Source organism: Microtus pennsylvanicus, chromosome 5 (assembly GCF_037038515.1).
Source record: "Microtus pennsylvanicus isolate mMicPen1 chromosome 5, mMicPen1.hap1, whole genome shotgun sequence".
Taxonomy (NCBI): domain Eukaryota; kingdom Metazoa; phylum Chordata; class Mammalia; order Rodentia; family Cricetidae; genus Microtus; species Microtus pennsylvanicus.
Genome location: NC_134583.1, coordinates 115176509 through 115187886, shown reverse-complemented (window position 1 = coordinate 115187886; position 11378 = coordinate 115176509).

Below are 11378 nucleotides of genomic sequence, written 5' to 3'. Positions count from 1 at the left end.
TGTGTGTTATTAATTTTCAAAGCAATTAAGTTTTGTGTGGAGGCCTGAAATTATGAGCCTATTTCCACGTTGACCAAGTCAGATAGTTGGGACTTCCCTCTAGTTCTTTCAAGGTTTGGTGCTTCTACCTCAAAACAAAGGTCCCACCTAGATGTTGGTCAGAGAGTTCTGCTCTCTCAAGGTTATTGTCATCAGGTGTGGCTGATAGCTAGACTTTGTGCTCCAGGAATAAAGAAGTACATCTGTTCCTACCTCAAACAAAAGTCTAAGGATCCAACTAAGTTCCAGTTCCCTTTTTGGAGATAACCTGGGATTCCACCCAGAGAGTGGTTTGCCTACAGATTGTTTACATCTAGGGTGTAAGTGTGACTTGTTTTGTTCTAGCATCAGAATGTTTAACTATGATGTAGCATGAGACTTTCAATTGGTATGTTCATTTCCTTGCGTCGTGTTAATGCAGTTTTTTTTTTCTTACTCCTACCTTTAGGGGTCAGGGTATTTTAAGCAGTTGGAAATTAAACAGGGACAGATTTTCAGACTCACTGGAATTCCCTCCTGATACTATTCTATATATTTCTCTGTTTTATTATTTTCATTCACATCTTCATATTCTTTACCATATTTCTAATCCCCATACCATTACCCTGGCGAGAGGTATTTTTGTCATGGCTGGTCCCCGACAGTATTGTTTTGTTTTTTGGGTTTTTTTTTTGTTGTTCGTTTTTTAACATTTGAGCACCTGAAGGTTTGACAATATAATGGTGGACTGAAGCATTTTGGCTCAGTTGCTGCTTAGAGTACTGTCTTTTGAGAAAAGCAAGCAGAGAGGACAGTTGTGGATGACAGGCAAAGGAGAGAAGAGAACAAGAAAGAAAGGAGAGAGGAAGCAGGGAGTGGGAAGGAAGTAAAAGGAGGTAGAGGAGGAGGCAGGATTGGGAAGATGGAAAATGATGGGATAGGGAAATGACAGGGAATAAAAGGTTAAATGTTGGCCTGCGTGGGTGGCAGAGGCAACAAGGATGCAGTTGGAAGAAAACATTAGAAATTCCTGAATGGAGCCAGGCAGTGGTGACACACGCCTTTAATCCCAGCACTGGGAGGCAGAGGCAGGCAGATTTTCATGAGTTCGAGGCCAGGTTGGTCTACAGAGCTAGTTCCAGGACAGGCTCCAAAGCTACAGAGAAACCCTGTCTCGAAAAACCAAGAAAAAAAACGAGGCGGTGGTGGCGCACGCCTTTAATCCCAGCACTCAGGAGGCAGAGGCAGGTGGATCTCTATGAGTTTGAGACCAGCCTGGTCTACAGAGCTAGTTCCAGGAGGACAGGCTCCAAAGCCACAGAGAAACCCTGTCTCGAAAAAGCAAAAAAAAAAAAAAAAAAAAAAAAGAAAAGAAAGAAAGAAAGAAGGAAAGAAAAAAATTAAATAAATTCCTGAATGGAACACAACTGTACTGTGCACTTGCTGGTTTTATTATCAAAAGAAGCCCAAAGGGGTGGTGGTGGTGTGAAGATGATGTTGGTGGTGGTGGTGGTGTGAAGATGATGTTGGTGGTGGTGGTGGTGTGGTGATTACGATGGTGTGGTGATGGTGGTTGTGGTGGTGATGGTGGTTCCTGTTATCCAGGCTTTAAGATACTGGATAGTAGATAATTTTCTCTTCCGTAGTGGAACTTAGTGTCATGTCCCAAAGAAACTGGGAGCAAATGGCTAATAGTGGTGCCTGTTAGCATACCGAAGTGCATGCTGGCCTCCAGACTGTCTCAGCATCTCAAGTAACCAGTTACAGTGTCCACCCTGCCCTCTGCCCTAAACTTGTCCAGCTCCTGGGCTTCCCTGTGACAGTGAATAATGTGTTCTCAATGTAAACCCATGAGAAAAACGCTTCAGTTTGTAAGCTGCTAGTTTGTGAAATACACCATCACATCTTGCTCAAGATAGATAGCTCCTGGAGTAGAATAGCTGAGCTAATCTTAAGAAACTGTCTATCCTTGTAAATTTTACTGCCTTTGTTGTTCTTGCAAGACAATGGGTCCTGGGACTAATCTATAATTTTGCTTCTATAAAGACTGTTTCCTTGGTGGAGACTGTTAAGTATTTTCTCTTAGGCGAGCCTCTCCACCAGTGCAAATAATCCCGATCATACCTTATCAGACCAAATTAAAAGATGCCCATGTTTAATGGAGAAAACATGGAGGGGCTGGAGAGATGGCTCAGAGGTTAAGAACATTGCCTGCTCTTTCAAAGGTCCTGAGTTCAATTCCCAGCAACCACATGGTGGCTCACAACCATCTGTAATGAAGTCTGGTGCCCTCTTCTGGCCTACAGGCATACACACAGATAGAATATTGTATACATAATAAATAAATAAATATTTTTAAAAAAAAGAAAAAAGAAAAAAGAAAACATGGAGAGGGAGAGGGAGAGAGAGAGAGAGAACAGGGGAGACCACATGAAACCCAGAGACCATGTGTTTATTCTCTGGGGGGCAGTTTTAATAGCCTGTGGGAGTAGTCTTGACCTTTCCTGGGGAGGAGTCACTGTCTGGCGGCTTTCTCAGAGTTTGAGTTTGGATAGAGGCAACTCCCAGGGGAGGGAGCTTATTCATGAGCTAGGGTAAAGCCCTGAGCCAAATAGAGATAATGGAGACATCTATAGGATGTTTGTTGTGGTACAATGGTCTTTTATCCTGTGACTTGTATTATTTTTAATAACATGCTGATTGGTCAGTAGTCAGGCAGGAAGTATAGGTGGAACAACCAGACAGGAAGTAGAGGCAGGGCTACAAGAACAGGAAAATTCTGGGAAGAGCAAAGCTCAGTCTACAGTCACAGACACAGAGGAAGCAAGATGTGACTGCCTCGCTGAAAAAGGTATCAAGCCACATGGCTAACACAGACAAGAATCATGGGCTAATATAAGTTATAACAGTTAATAAGGAGCCTGAACGAATAGGCCAATCAGTTTATAATTAATGTAGGCCTCTGTGCGTTTATTTGGGACTAAACAGATGTGGGACCCGGTGGGACAGAAACCTCTGCCTCCAGGGTGTCTGTTGTAAAAGTTAGGCATCACCGGATGTGTAACTTTGTGGTTTCTGCCTTTATAAGCACAGGGCAAATATGACTAGGTGCTGCATTTTGAGAATCCTGAATCTCAGCTGCAGACCTGGTACCAGTATTTAATAGAGCCTCTTATTAGTTAAAACTTTTTCAAGGTCATGGTGAATCTCTGAGTGAGTCCAGACCCACAACACCCTTCCTCCAGCTTCTCATCCCTATATAACTCTGCCATCTTGAGCATAGGCTCTCTTTGCTCTCAGCCCTCTTCAGCCCCTCTCTTGGTGCTCTCTCCTCCCTTTCAGTCTCTTGGAGCTCTCTCCTCCCTTTCTCTCCACACCCCGCTCCCTTCTCCTCTCACAGCCCACTTCAGTCTTCTGACCATGGTTCTCTCTTGATTCTCTCCCTGCTCTGGACTCTTCCGCATGCCTCTGACTGTATTCCCCCTCATCTCTACAACACAACCCTTCCCAACCACAACTCGAAGCAGCCATTTCCTCTCTTTATACACTGAGAATCTGTTTTTTTTTTTTTTTTGTTTTTTTGCCAAAGCAGCCTTTGGGCTCCTCTCAGTGTCTCCAAAGATTTCTAAAATTCAGGGTGGGGGGTAGAAAAATACTGGGGAGTCCCAGCAGAGCCCATCATACGATGCCTGGAAAATCAGGCTCCCTTTTTCTTAGTTTTGGGGTTCTTAGTTTCGTCAGTAAAAGAATTTAAGAATAGACACAAATAGGCTGGAGGACAAGGAATGAACTCAAGCAGAAACTCAGGCCAATTTATTAGAACTTAAAAGGAGAACTCCAGGGCAGTCTGACTGTAAATACATCACAGCTGCCTGCAAGGAAGAGGAGAATGGAAAAGAACAAAAGCGGCCCTGCTTGAAATAAAGCAGCATGAAGGTCAGCCACCTGGCGGCAGGCTGGGACACCAAGCCTTAGAACAAAAAGCTGGGAGGCACAGAACACTAGTTAGAAAGTTGAAAGTCCCTGGCCAGCTGAGAAGTGGTTACTGCATTGGGAGTTAGGCCTCAGAAAGGTGGGTAGATCAGCTGAAGCTCATGGAGGCCGGGAAAGACTAACGTCCTAGCTCATGCTAGTCAGGCTGGAAGAATTCTCCACAAGGAGAGGGGGCTCAGTGTGCGTAGCATTTTCCCGTTCAACAGACTGGCTAAAGCCAGACCTCAGGGAGCGCAAACACTTGACTCAATTTACTTACTAAAATGCAAACTTCATGGAGAAGCTCATGCACAGCCTAAAATAGAATGATATCCTCCCCGACCACAGGTCAACTGAACTGACCAAACCAAAGCTAAAGCAGAAAGAAACCAGCAAGGGAATGCTGCTCCACATCGTGGGAAAACAGTTGTTCAGATAACCCTTTTTATTTTGGGCAAGTTTACATGGGGCATTAAGGCTAGAGAAGAGAGCAGATCCTCAGGAAAAAAAAATTAGCAGCATTTGCAAATGTAACCTTAGAAATCCTATTGTTTGGTATATTGTGGTAAGGCTTTGAACTCAAAGGACAAGTCCCATTAAAACAAAACAAAACAAAACAAAACAACATCAAATCCTCAAAAGAAACCTAATTTACTTCTGGCGTTTTTTTTTTGTTTGTTTGTGTTTTTTTTTTTTTTTGCAACTGATAAGTGAATAGATGCCCCAAATCTGCTTATCTTTCTGAGAATTTTCCTTTATGTTTAAGTTGTGTATCAGTGTGTGTATTTGCAAGTACGTGCCATTGCCTGAGGAAGCCAAAGGTATCAGACCTCCTGGACCCAGAGTTATAGCTATTTTGAGGCACCCAACATGGATTCTTTGAATCGAACTTCGGTCCTCAGAAAGAGCAGTAAGTGCTCTTCACTGCTGAGCCATCTCTAGCCCATGTTGTGAGAATTTCGACAAGACTAAAATCCCTTTAGAAACGGTGCTCCTCAGAAGTAGCTTATTCTTGTGTAGGGAGATGAGTTTTGAGAATTTGGAAGTAGAATCCTCAGGACTGGTAACCATGACAACAGATGGGCTTCCTGTAGGGGTCAGTATTCACTTCAGACTTATGAAACACAAGCACAATGTGACATGGAGTCATAAAATGTAAGCCAGTTTATTGTACTATTGACCAAAAACCATTTTGGACTCTAAATTTAAAAACCATAGAAATGATAGCTAAAGCATAACCCTCACATAGATCATGCTCCAAATAACTATAGTGACTATTGAGAGATGTTTGAACTGTCAAAAGACATTTACTTGTACATGTCTCCAAGAATACAGTCTCCATCTTAGCATGTTAGCAAAGAGTAGATCAAAAACTGGATTCTTCTGGTTGATGGGACTATGGCCCCTTTAAGAACTCCGAAGTACTCTATCTTTCAAGGACACATAAACTGATTTGCTCACACGTAGGAAAATGAAATCTCTGGAAAACTCATTAGACTAGCAGTAATCTAGACAGTTTTTAAAAACTGCAACTCGTTTCTCCATATGGAAATTGAGGATTTCCTTCCTAGCACAGCACGAAACTGTTTAGGGGATACTGCAAGATATGAGGTTTGCAGGGTCCTTGTCAGGAGTGCTAGATCCGAGAGCAGGATTGGTGCTCCAGATACAGAGTTTCATCAGGAGCAGAGATGGGATAGTAAGGAAAGATTCATATACATGGGAGGAAGAAACCAGAGCAAGGACGAAGTTCAGGAGCTCCAACAGCGACTGCACACAGAATCAGGGCTTGTATGGCCCATAGCCTTTAAGGGCTTTAAGGGATATTTACATAGCAGGGGCTCTCTGGCGTATGCTTGGTCTGTCTGTCACATATAGTTCTAAATATGACTTCATGCTTCCCATGTTTCATTAGCGTCTTAAGTCTCCACCAAGTGGTGTACAATTTTGGTATTATACTGAGTCATACGTCACCTTCAGACACTCTGGGATGCCAGTGTTGACAAAGTCTATCCAAAAGTATCAGAACTATGAATATTTTCACTATGCTAACATAGGCTAATACTACTGTGGTACTAATGCCAGAACAATCCCCCGTAATAAAAAAATGCTAAAGTGCAATATCTCCTTTGAATGTGGATGCGAAAATACTCAAGGAATGCCACAAACTTAAATGCTGCAGCATTTTAAAAATATCATACAACCACGGTCAAGTGGGATTTACCTCAGGAGTGAAAGGCTGGTTCAGCAGTGAAAATCCACAAATCTGGTATTCCACACCTGCAGAAATAACCAACAAGATCATACGATCATCTCAATGCCAAAAAGCAAAATCTTAATTTTTTTCAAGGTATCCCTTCTAATTTTTTAAAAAATAATATTTTTACTGTTTGAGGAATTTTTATCAAAACAAGAATTTTCTAACCCAATTACATTTCCTTGACCAGTATTGATTCTATTACTCATAACAGAACTGACATGGATCGCAAGCTGTTCCACAGTAAAGAAAGTTAAAGACAGAAACCCTTTGCCTTTTGTCGTCTGCTGAAAGCTCTTTTCCAAACTCTGTAAAACATTACTTTGTTTTTGTATTTTACTTGTGTGTATGTGTGTGTGTGTGTGTGTGTGTGTGTGTGTGTGTGTGTGTGTGTTTGCTGTTTTAAAATCAAGTAGCCTAGGATTGGAAAGATGACTCAGTGGTTAAGAGCACTGACTGGTCTTTCCTTCGTTCAATTACCAGCAACCACATGGTGGATTGCAACCATCCATAATGAGATCTGGTGCCCTCTTCTGGCCTGCAGGCATACATGCATTGAGAACACTGCATACTAATAAATAAATATATTTTTTAAAGAAAAATCAAGTAGTCTAAAACTAGCATTGTTTGCTAGACCTGGCATTTGCTCCATAAGGTTTAGTTTTCTTCCTTAAATTGGGTTACAAAACATTGCGTTTGTATGTGGTTTTTTCATACACCCTTTGCTATGCTTAGGCCCTAACCTCACCCTGCATAAACCTTCCCATTCCATAAATCAATAATTTTTAGTGATAAAAATCATTTCACAAAAATAAGAATAAAAAGGACTTTATTGACCTGTGTCTTAGTTAGGATTACTACTGCTGTGATGAAACACCATGAACTTGGGAAGGAAAGTGTTTATTTCGCTCACAGTTGCGTGTAACACTTCGTTATCAAAAACAGTGAGGACAGGAACTCAAGCAGGGAAGGAACTGAGAGGTAGGAGCTGATTCAGAGATCATGGTGGGTGCTGCTTACTGGCTTGTTCCTCATGACTTGCTCATCCTGTTTTCTTATAGAACCTAGGACCACCAACCCAGGTGTGGCAGCACCCACAATGAGCTGGGTCCTTCCTCATTGATCACTAATTAAGAAAACTCCTTAAAGCTGGATTTTATGGAGCCCCCCCCCCTAAGGCTTCCTCCTCTCTGATGGCTCTAGCCTGTGTCAAGTTTACACAGAATTAACCAGTACAACCTGATAAAGGTTATCTATGAGAAACCCACAACTGGCATCATACTCAAATACAAACCACTGAAATATTACTCCTTGTTCTTCTCCCAGAATAAGTAACAAAATAAGGATGCAAATTTTGCCACTGCTATTTGATATTTCTCTGTAATATAAGACAAGAAAAAGGAATTAAAGCCATCTAGATTCTCAGATGATTTTTTTAAATCTGATTTGTATCTAAAATGCGTATGAAATCACTCATAAAAGTTTTTTGCATTAGTAAGTGAGCAAAGCTTTGGTATATGAGATCAATATAAACATTAGTTTTATTTCTATATACCTTCAACAGGAATCCAGAAATGAAAATAAGAAAAATAGCAAACGGGCTGGAGAGATGGCTCAGCGGTTAAGAGCATTGCCTGTTCTTCCAAAGGTCCTGAGTTCAATTCCCAGCAACCACATGGTGGCTCACAACCATCTGTAATGAGATCTGGTGCCCTCTTCTGGCCTGCAGGCATAACATGGAGGCAGAATGTTGTATACATAATAAATAAATAAATATTTTTTTTAAAAAAAGATGTTTATCTTTAAAAAAACAAAAAAAAGAAAAACAGCAAACATTAGTATCAAAAAGTAAAATAATTAGGAATAAATTTAACCAAGATATGCCAGGCTTTAATATTTAAAATTAGGGCAGTATTAGAAAACAGTGAGTAAGATCTAAATAAATGGAAAGACATCTGTGAAATAGAGGGCTCAGTATCATTAAGATGTCTATATTATCCAAATTTGTCTATATTTTTGTTATGGTTTGAATAGGAAGTGCTACCCAAAGACTCACGTTTTAACACATACTCCATGTCTGGTTCTGTTTCTAGAGGTTGTGAAACCTTTAAGAGATGGGACCTGGCTAGAAGAATTCAGTTTTGCAGAGTGGGTCATAAAAAAGTAATAGCCTAGCCCTTAATTCTGACTCAGCTTTCTATTTCTAGTACAAAGTCATGCTAATGAGACTCTTCCATGCATTCCTGCAACCATGCTTCTCTTGCTATGGCGAACAAAGAAATCGCTCGAAAACCGTAAAGTGACCTAGTTAGATGACAGATTCTTTGACTGCTCATCTTTCTCTCCTCAAAATCGAACCCCTTCCTCATACTCTCAATATGTCCCTTTTAAATAACAACTCACAGATCTCAGTGAGACGATCCCGGTATCTCCCACTTGCAAGAGCAAGATATCTTTGGGTCCCTACCCTCTCCCCTATCTTGGTACATAGACTAGGTTAGACTAGACAAAGTCACACTGTTGGTGGATTTTTCTGTCCTGCCTGTCAGCTCCTAAATAACCACATGGAGAATTCTTATTAATTATGAAAACTGGGCCAATAGCTTGGGCTGTTTTTTTAGCAAACTCTTATGACTGAAATTAGCCCATTTCTGTTAATCTATGTGCTAGCCTGAGGTTCATTACCTCATCTATATACCGTACATCCTGCTTTCCTGCTTCCTCTGTGTCTCCTCATATTTCTGTCCTTCTTCCCCACAGCGTCCTCTATGCCTGGAAACCCTCCTAGCTGTTGGCCATTCAGCTTTTTATTAAGCCAACCAGAGTGACACTTCTTCACAGTGTACCAAAAGATCATTCCACAACATCCTACCATTCTTGAAAATTTATAAAATAAGAGAATTCCTTTGTTCTTTTTTTCTTTTTAACCTTTAGGTCCTCTGTCATGCAATAAATACAATGCAACCTTCTCTCCTAATGCAGCGCCCCTCTAGACCTGAATGCAGGCGCATCAGCGTCTGGGCCTTATTTCACGTAACTTAGCTTCTTTCTGAGTTTGGGAGGGAAGACTTTCTCTTTTTCTCAAAGACTCTGCCATTCTGTATAGTCTAATGCTCCTGTACTTCAATGGCCCTTCCTCCATGTTCACAAAGAGCTTTCTCCTCCCTCCTTCCCTCCCTCCCTCCCTCCCTCCCTCCCTCCCTCCCTCCCTCCCTCCCTCCCTCCCTCCCTCCCTCTTTCTCTCTCTTCATAATGATCATTCTGAAAGGCAATTTCACGTAAGCTCCTTTTCAAAACCAACTAACTTTCTGTTCTTCTGCTACTAAAAAATTTGGGAGTCCCACGTGGGATGTCATATGTTACCCAGGAAATTGGGTCCTCTCTTGAAATTTTTGTCTCATTAATAAAATAATTTAATTACAAACTCAGAAGTAAGCTTGGAGACAGTTTTATTAGATATTAAAAGGAAAACCACAGGGTAGGCAAGCTGTCAATTTTGGTAATTGCCCAGAAGGAGACAGAGAAACAGAAGAGAGAGCCATGCAATTTGTAAATAGGCACATGGCAGGGAAGAGAGCTTCAGAGAAACAGTGGAAGCATACTTAGGCTCTGGTCAGCACCCAGAGGCAAGACATTAAAAACAGAAAGGAAAAGCAGTTCAGAAAAGTGGTCAGAGTTAAGTCAGCTGCACGGCTGTGGCTGCATAGCAACTGTGCTAGGGGCGGGCTTTCCAGTGCCTAAATATAACCTCTCAAGTATGGCTATCCATGGTCAATACTACCCAAGATTATCATAACAAGTTTTATATACTTCATGCATTTGATTTTAAAGGACAGGAGATTAATGCTACTAGTTCCATAAATCTACCATTCTGTGAGATGAGGATTATGAATAAGGTCTCTGACTGGGTACACTGGCAGCAATGTAAGAGTGAGAAGCCTCGAGTGCTAATTAATATCTCCCAATGAGATGTCATTGACTGGAGTCTTCTTGGCTCCCCTCAAGGAAAAGATTCTCACTCAGAGTTAAGATGGAAACAGTATAGTTTGAATGGAACTGTAGAAATCAGTGCTTCTGCTAACAAACCTATCTAATGGCATGGAGCTGGGATGCCAAGTCCCATCGTACAATTTGGCAATTTAATTCAAACTAACTTGTGGAAAATGGCAAGTGCCTTCTACCATCTTAAGGCTTGGGAAGGAAAGCTAACGATTAAGGATGATAAGTTCACTCCGTCTTTTAGATTCAATCAAAGCTATCCTTTCATGGCATGTGTACCACTGCCTTACTTACTACTGAAAGGGCCCGTACAACAACACTCTAATAACTATAGCATCGCTAGTGAACCCTGTAGCCTCCAGTTAATTCTAGTATGTTTCTAAACCTGACCTTTGAAAGGTTATATATTCTTAGAGCAAGGGCAGCAATCTGGATACCAGTGAAGGTGTCAAGGCCATGGCAAGACTCTCCTGTGATGATTCTGGTGAGCAGCTTGCTGGAAGAACAGTAAAAGGAACATGTCAGATGGTTGGATTGACTATTGCAGTTATTATGGGAATCATTGCTTTGAGGGCTATGGCAGCAACAGCTGGAGTGGGGCTTCATAAAGGAGTTCAAATGGCTGAGATCGTAGGAGACTGGCATAAACTTTCAACAGAACTTCGGACTGGGCAAAATTGCATTGATAATGAGATAGTGAATGCCTTAGCTGAGTTGAGGCAAGCTGTTATGTTGTTAGGGGACCAGTTAGACATATTGAAGAGCAGATAAAATTAAAATGTGATCGGAATGCTTTTTCTTATTGTAGTCTGTGTTACACCTTTAATGTTTAATGGAAGCAAGTATGATTGGGATAAGGCTAAAATGCATTTGATGGTGAAAGACCCCCGGAGTTGGGAGACTCTCACTCAAGTCTCGAGATAACACGACTTCCCAGGAACTCACAAGAGACCGTCCTTGCTGCAATCACACGAGGTTTATTGACAGGAGCCAGCCCTCTGGGGCCGAGACTCATATCCCATGCAGGGGAGGAGTTCAACCCCAAGTAGCTGGGAGAGGGAGTATTTAGGGGAAGAAACCACAACCCAAAAGGGGGTAGGGAGGGCCTCATTGGAAAATTCCAGAAATACCA